Below are 7,653 nucleotides of genomic sequence, written 5' to 3'. Positions count from 1 at the left end.
AATACAAAAATTAAAACAAACAAAATTACTTAAATATGTTTTTTTCTTTTTTTTTTACCTTTTTCTTTTCAAATTTTTTTTTCGGGTAAAAAACACAAATAAATCACTGGAGAATAGTTATTACATGAATAAGCCAAATTGAAGATTGATTCACGAATGAGCCAAAATATACTTATATGTAATTCGAACCTATTTGGTTCAAATTCCAATTGCATATAAATCGAACCCATTTGGTTCGAACTAAACACACATAATTCGAACCTAATTGGTTCAAATTACTAAGGAATAAGTGTGAATATGTTACGTGCATGAGATTGTAATTGAAATGAAACAAATTTAAAATGTTGTAACATATACAGAAAAATTATTTATTATATAAAGTTTATAAAAAATATCTTTAAAATTAATTCTAAACTTTTTTAAATTATAATTAATGTACTCTTTTAATTTCTAAAATTACTTATATTTTACTTATTATTTATTATAAAAAAATAAGTTTTTTTTAATATATTAGTATCTGCTTGGGTTTAATTGTATGCCTCCTTAAAAAATGCTTCTAAAATCAAATCTTTTTTATTTTTTTTAATAATTTGATTACAAATTTTTTAAGAAAAAAATATACTTTATATCTTTAATTGTCTTAGTTTTTTAATCTTAAATTTCATTTCGTTTCAATTTACTTTTACATTTTATTTTGTGTTAATTTTATCCTTACTTCAATTTAATTAAAGAACATTAAATCCTAATAAAATAAAATTAAAATTAAATAAAGTTAAATAAAATAAAATTTAAGAATAAAATTAAAATAATCTTCAAACTGCATATATAAAGTGTATTTTTAATTTAATTCCAATATTTAACTATATAATCTCTAGAAACAGCGATGAGCTAAAAAAATATACACGTAAAAGATAATCAAATTTTTTATTGACATTAAAAAATGTTTGTAATAAATTATATATTCATTGAAATGGAACAAATTTAAAATGGTGTAATATATACGAAAAAATTATTTATTATATAAAGTTTATAAAAAATATCTTTAAGACCAATTCTAAACTTCTTTAAATTATAGTTAGTGTACTATTCTGATTTCTAATATAACTTGTACTTTACTTATCACTTATTGTAATAAAAAATTAGGCTTTTCTTTTAAATATATTAGTCTCTGTTTAGTTTTAATTTTCTGCGTTGTTAAAAAATGTTTCTAAAATTAAATCATTTTTAACTTTTTTTTAATAATTGGTTTACAAATTTTATAAGAGAAAAATATATTTTATATCTTTAATTGTCTTAATTTTTTAATGTTAAATTTTATTTCGTTTAGATTTACTTTTAACATTTTATTTTGTGTTAATTTTATCCTTATTTCAATTTAATTAAATAAAGTTAAATAAAATAAAATTTAAGAATAAAAAATAATCCTCAAGTTGCATATATAAAATGTATTTTTAATTTAATTCCAATTTTCAGTTATACAACATTTTAAATTACAACATTTTAAATTTGTTTCATTTCAATTACAATCCCATGCACGTAATATATTCACACTTATTCCTTAGTAATTCGAACCAATTAGGTTCGAATTATGTGATAGCCCAATTCGTGTGTAATTCGAACCAATTAAGTTCAAATTATGTGTGTCTAGTTCGAACAAGATAGGTTCGATTTATATGCAATTAGAGTTCGAACCAAATAAATTCGAATTACATATGAGTATGATTTGACTCATTCATGAATCAATCTTCAATTTAGCTTATTCATATAATAACTATCCTCTATTAGTTTATTTGTATTTTTTACCCTTCTTTTTCTTTCACGCTGCCTCACCTCCTGAGTCCTCTCCCATCCTCTTCTCTAAACTTTCTACTCTCTACTCACATTAAATAAAATTTTAGCAATTAATTTAATTCTCACCAAATTGTAACTATTATCTTTAATTCTTCACCAAGATAATCAATCCTCTACGTTACATAACACTAAATTTAATATTACAAATAAAACAATGCAGAACTTAAAGCTTAATATACTGCATATTTTCAAATTATTGCCCAATAAAAGTGATTAATAACAATAAAAAACTATATCCAATGAAAACTTTAAATATTTGATTGAAATCATTAGCTTTGCACTTTTATCACAAATCAGTAATATATGAATTCAAATGAATATTGAAAATAAAAATTAATCGAAGCTAATTTTTAAAATAAAAAAGTAAAATATAAGGAAGAGAGAATCACCCTTGAGATAAGCATAAAAGGTAAGACAAGTAATGCAGACAATGCAAGAATTGACATTGTTATTATTGAATGAGGACATTTTCAACTACAGTCTTTGCAATTTTTGCGCTATACTAGAATTGACTCAACCTCCAATCCTCCAAAATCAGTGAAACTTTGGATTATCCTTCGGTAGCGGCAATTTTTCTTTCGACAAATGTGGTGATACGGAACGTAACCCATAATAAGATGAAAAATTAAAGAAAGAAACTCCTCTAATTCAATTTGATTTTCTGATGCAATAGTTAAGGAAATCACTCTAGTTCTCCTGTTCACAATCAAGTTTCTTAAAGAAACTCAAAGAAATTTTCATTCATCAAAATTAAAGGAAAAAAAAGTGGCTACTAAATTTTAGAGAATTTTTATACCTCTTAAATTTAAAACCCTAACTCATAACTTCACTAAACTAAAAATGGGTCACGTCATAACTGCGCCTAAAACAAACAAAACAAACAAAAATAAAATAAATACTAAGAAAGTGATGACTATTTAATTCATCTTGACTAACGAGAGTCTTCAATGCATCTTGTAAATAGTAAGACGTTTGACTTTCCATAATCTTTAATCATTGTCTTGCCCAATTCTTGATGCATCTCCTGAACAAACGATTTAGCCATGTTTGCAAAACCTTCTTTTATTCTCTTAGTTGTTGCTCTTGTAATTGGACCAATTGGCATAAGACAATTTTCAGTTTGTCCCTCAGAGCTCGTATCATTCCCTCCCTCCTAAAAAAGATTTATCCTCGAATCTGCATCCAAATCAAAAGGAGATAAGTCAGAGACATTAAAAGTAGCTGATACATTATACTCACCTGAAAGGTCAATTTTGTAAGCATTGTTATTGATCCTTTCGAGCACCTGAAATGGACCATCACTCCTAGGGTCTAACTTGGATTTTCTTTGAGTAGAAAATCTCTTATTTCTCAAATGAACCGATACTCAGTCACCAGGTTCAAAGACAAGTTGTCTTCGACCTTTATTCACCCTTTAAGCTGTCAACCTGTTTTTCTTTTCAAGCAACTCACGTGCTTTCAAGTGCATTACTTTAATATTTTCAGCTTTACTTTCTGCATCCAAGCTAATAAGATCACTCAAAGGTAAAAGTAATAAGTCCAAAACAGTTAAAGAATTAAAATAATACACAAATTCAAAAAGAGAAAAATATGTAGAAAAATGAATGGTTCTATTATAAGCAAAATCAACAAAAGGTAAATAACCTTCCCAAGTTTTCAAATTCTTACCAACAACAACATGTAATAAAGTCTCTAATGTTTTATTTACTATTTCAGTTTGACCATCAATCTGAGGATGACAAGTAGTAGAGTATAATAATTGTGTCTAATTTACTCCATAACACTTTTCAAAAATGACTCAAAAATTTTACGTCATGATCAGAAACAATAGTTTGGAAAACACCATGCAAGTGCACAACATCTCTAAAGAACATATCAGCAATATTTGTTGCATCATCAGTTTTATAGCATGCAATTAAATAAGTCATTCTAGTAAACCTGTCTACCACAACAAAAATGCTATCTCTACCTTTTCTAGTTCGAGGTAAACCAAAAACAAAATTCATAGAAATATCAACTCACGGATACACAGAAACAGGTAAAAGAATATACAAACCATGTGGTAAAGACTTAGATTTAGCCTATTTATATGTAATACACTTTAGCACAAATTTTTTCAACATCTCTACACTTGTGTGGCCAAAAAAAATATTCAGGTAACACATCCAATGTCCTATACACACCAAAATGACCCATCAAACCCCATTATGTGATTCCAGAACAAGTATGTCCCTCATAGAACAAGCAGGCACATAAATTCTATTACCACAAAATAGAAAACCTTCGTATCTATAAAATTTGTTAAATGCACCATGTTCACAAGACGCATAAATAGCAGAAAAGTCAGAATCAGTTGCATATAACTCCTTTAAAAATTCAAATCCTAACAATTTAGAAGTAAGTGTAGTAATCAAAGTATGTCTCCAAGATAAAGCATCAGCAACTACATTCTCTTTACCTTGTTAAAGGCAATCACATATGGAAACATCTCAATGAATTCCACCCATTTAGCATATCTTTTATCAAGCTTATCTTGTCTTTTTAAGTGCTTCAAAGATTCATGATCCGTGTGAAATATAAACTTCTTAGGTAAGAAGTAGTGTTGCCAAACTTCCAAAGTCCGAACCAAAGCATATAATTATTTGTCATAAGTTGAATATTTGCGCTGAGTTAAATTCAACTTTTCTCTGAAGAAGACAATGACTCATTTTTTCTGCATCAAAATAGTACATATACCAATTCCAGATGGATCACATTCGATCTCAAATATTTTATCAAAATTAGGTAAAACAAGAATAGGGACAGAACACAAATAATATTTTCGGGTATGAAATGCGATTTCTTATCCCTTTTCCCATTTAAATTCAACATATTTTTTTATAACCTCTGTGAGAGGCACAGCAATAGTAGAAAATGTTTTTACAAATCTCTTATAAAACCTAGCTAATCCATAAAAACTTCTCACCTCAGAAGCATTCTTGGGCATTGGTCATTCACGAATAGCCTTCACATTTTCTTCATCAACCTCAATTCCACGCGCATTTATAACAAAACCAAAAAATACAATTCGATCAATACAAAAGGTGCACTTTTAAAGATTGGCATGCATTTTTTCTTTTCGAAGCACTTCCAAAATAGCTGAAGCGTATGACAAGTGGTTATCCAAACAAGTGCTATAAATGAGAATATCATCGAAATAAGCAATAACAAATTTACCCAAAAATTCTCGCAAAATATGCTTCATTAGACACATAAAAGTACTAGGTGCATTTGTTAGCCCAAAAGGCATTACTAACCACTCATATAATCCATGTTTTGTTTTAAATGCAGTCTTCTATTCATTCCCTGATTTCATTCTAATTTGATGATACCTACTTTTTAAATCAATTTTAGTGAATATGCATCCACCATATAACTCATCAAGCATGTCATCTAACCTAGGGATAGGATAACAATACTTTATCGTAATCTTATTTACTGCACGACAATCCACACACATCCGTCAAGTACCATCTTTCTTTGGAACCAACAAAACTGGTACAGCACATGAGCTCATATTCTCCTTAATGTGATTTTTGGCTAATAACTCATCCACTTGTCTTTGAAGCTCTTTTGTCTCCTCAGGGTTACTCCTATAGGCTAGTCTATTAGGAATGCTAGCACCAGGAATAAAATTAATTTGATGCTCAATACCTCGTAATGGAGGTAAATCATGTGACATGTCAATAGAAAAGACATCTACAAATTTCTGCAACAAAGAGACAAAGGTATTTGACAAAGGGTTAAGTTCAGTGTCAGAGAATAAAGTATACTTAAACTGAACCATAATCAAAGCTTTCTTACTTATTAAAGCACTCTATAAATCTCTCTCTTTTGCAAAGAAACACAATTTGCTCTTAATTCTCTCATTTTCTCTGTATTCGCATTATTCTCATGACATATACTCTTTTCTTTCTTTTACTCACCTTTGAGCCTTTTACTATATTCTTTTCTTTCATAACCTCTTTTTTCTTAGATTTTTTTGTGATTTTATATCCTATTTTGTTTTAGTATCCTGTTGAAACTTCAACTGGTCATGGTAAACCTTTTTAGGTGATAATGGAGTAAGAGTAATTTTACGACCATTAAAATCAAAAGAGAGCCGATTCGTATAACCATCATGAAATGCTCGACAGTTGAACTGCCAAGATTTCTCCAATAATAAATGACAAGTTTGCATTGGCACCACATCACACAATGCCTCATCAACATACTTTCCAATAGAAAATGTAATTGTCACCTGCTTGTGAACCTTGATCTCACCACTATCATTCAACCACTACAATGTATATGGTTTAGGATGTCGAACACATATCAAACCTAATTTCTCCACCATAAGTGTACTAGCAACATTAGTCCAACTCCCTCCATGAATAATCAGACTACACACTTTTTCACCTACTAAGCATTTAGTGTGAAAAAGATTTTGCCGTTGCTCTAGGCTACCTTCTTTCACCTGCAAATTCAAAGCACGTCTAACAATAAGAGATTCACGATGGATTGCATACTCAACATCACTATCAGAATAATCCTCCAAAGGTGGCATACTATTATGATCAGAATCGTCACCAGGATCAGAACCAGACACAATATCATTCCCTCTAATAACCATCAATTTTCTGTTTGGGCAATCACTAGCATAATGACACATACCATGACACTTGAAGTATTTAATATCTTTGTGTCTGAAGTAGCAGAAGAAGAGTTAGAATTACCTTTCTTCTTTATAGCATCAAACAACTCCTTGGATTCAGTACCGTACCTTTAGTCTTTGTTGTTTCAGTACTACGAGACTCCTACTTTGGATTAGCATGAGACAATCTCCTTGGTACTCTTTTTTGTTGTTGCCTCTCCACCGTATCAGCAATCGCTCTATTCAAACAACCTACAAATCGTGCCATAGTAACCTCAGTATCCTCTTTTATATTGGCAGTGATCATAAGCATCTCCATTTTCATATGGTAGTCTTCAACGGACTTGGAGCCTTGAGTTAGCTGATATAACTTCTGATGCACTTTCCTGTAGTAGTACGAAGGCACAAATCTCTTCTTCGTGAGGTGCTTCATAAGATCCCAAGTCTCTATAAGGTGATCATCATTCTGCTATCGTGTCTTTACTAGTTCATCCCACCAAAGAAAGGCATAGTCAAAGAATGCAACTACTGCCAAACGAACCTTTTTTGTCTCAGAGTAATTATGATAAGAAAAAATTCTTTCCACCTTACATTCTGACTTCAAATAAACTTCAGGATTATTTTTCCCTTTGAATGGTGGCATTTGCATCTTGATGGCATTGATATTGCTATCTTGACTTCTGCGTTGAAGTGTTGGAACCCCATCAGAGTCATCATCAGAAGGGAGATGATTCTGACACCAATTTTAAAAAGTTTCATGTTTAGTAGTCTGGACAATGTATGTGTCACCTCCTGCCTCCATGCTTCCAATTCATTCAAACGATTAGTTAAGTGTTGAATGGCTCTTTGCATCATCTGCATGTGAACTAAAATATCTTCTAAATGAGCTATTATAATAATGAATCTGTAACAAAAATGTTATAGAAAAGATCTCACAATTACTTTCTTACGTGTTTCACTCAAGGATAGACACTTGTGTTTATTTTCAAAATTAGTTTTTATCCTTTATTGAACTCACCACTCTTACCTTTTACCAATCTTGAATCTCTTTAACTATTATACTTTAGAAATCAAATAAAATAAGAAAATAGAGAGAATTCGACACAACGATAAGAAGAAAAAGACTGGAA

This window comes from Arachis ipaensis, chromosome B07, assembly GCF_000816755.2.
Source record: "Arachis ipaensis cultivar K30076 chromosome B07, Araip1.1, whole genome shotgun sequence".
NCBI lineage: Eukaryota > Viridiplantae > Streptophyta > Magnoliopsida > Fabales > Fabaceae > Arachis > Arachis ipaensis.
This window is presented reverse-complemented; position numbering follows the sequence as displayed.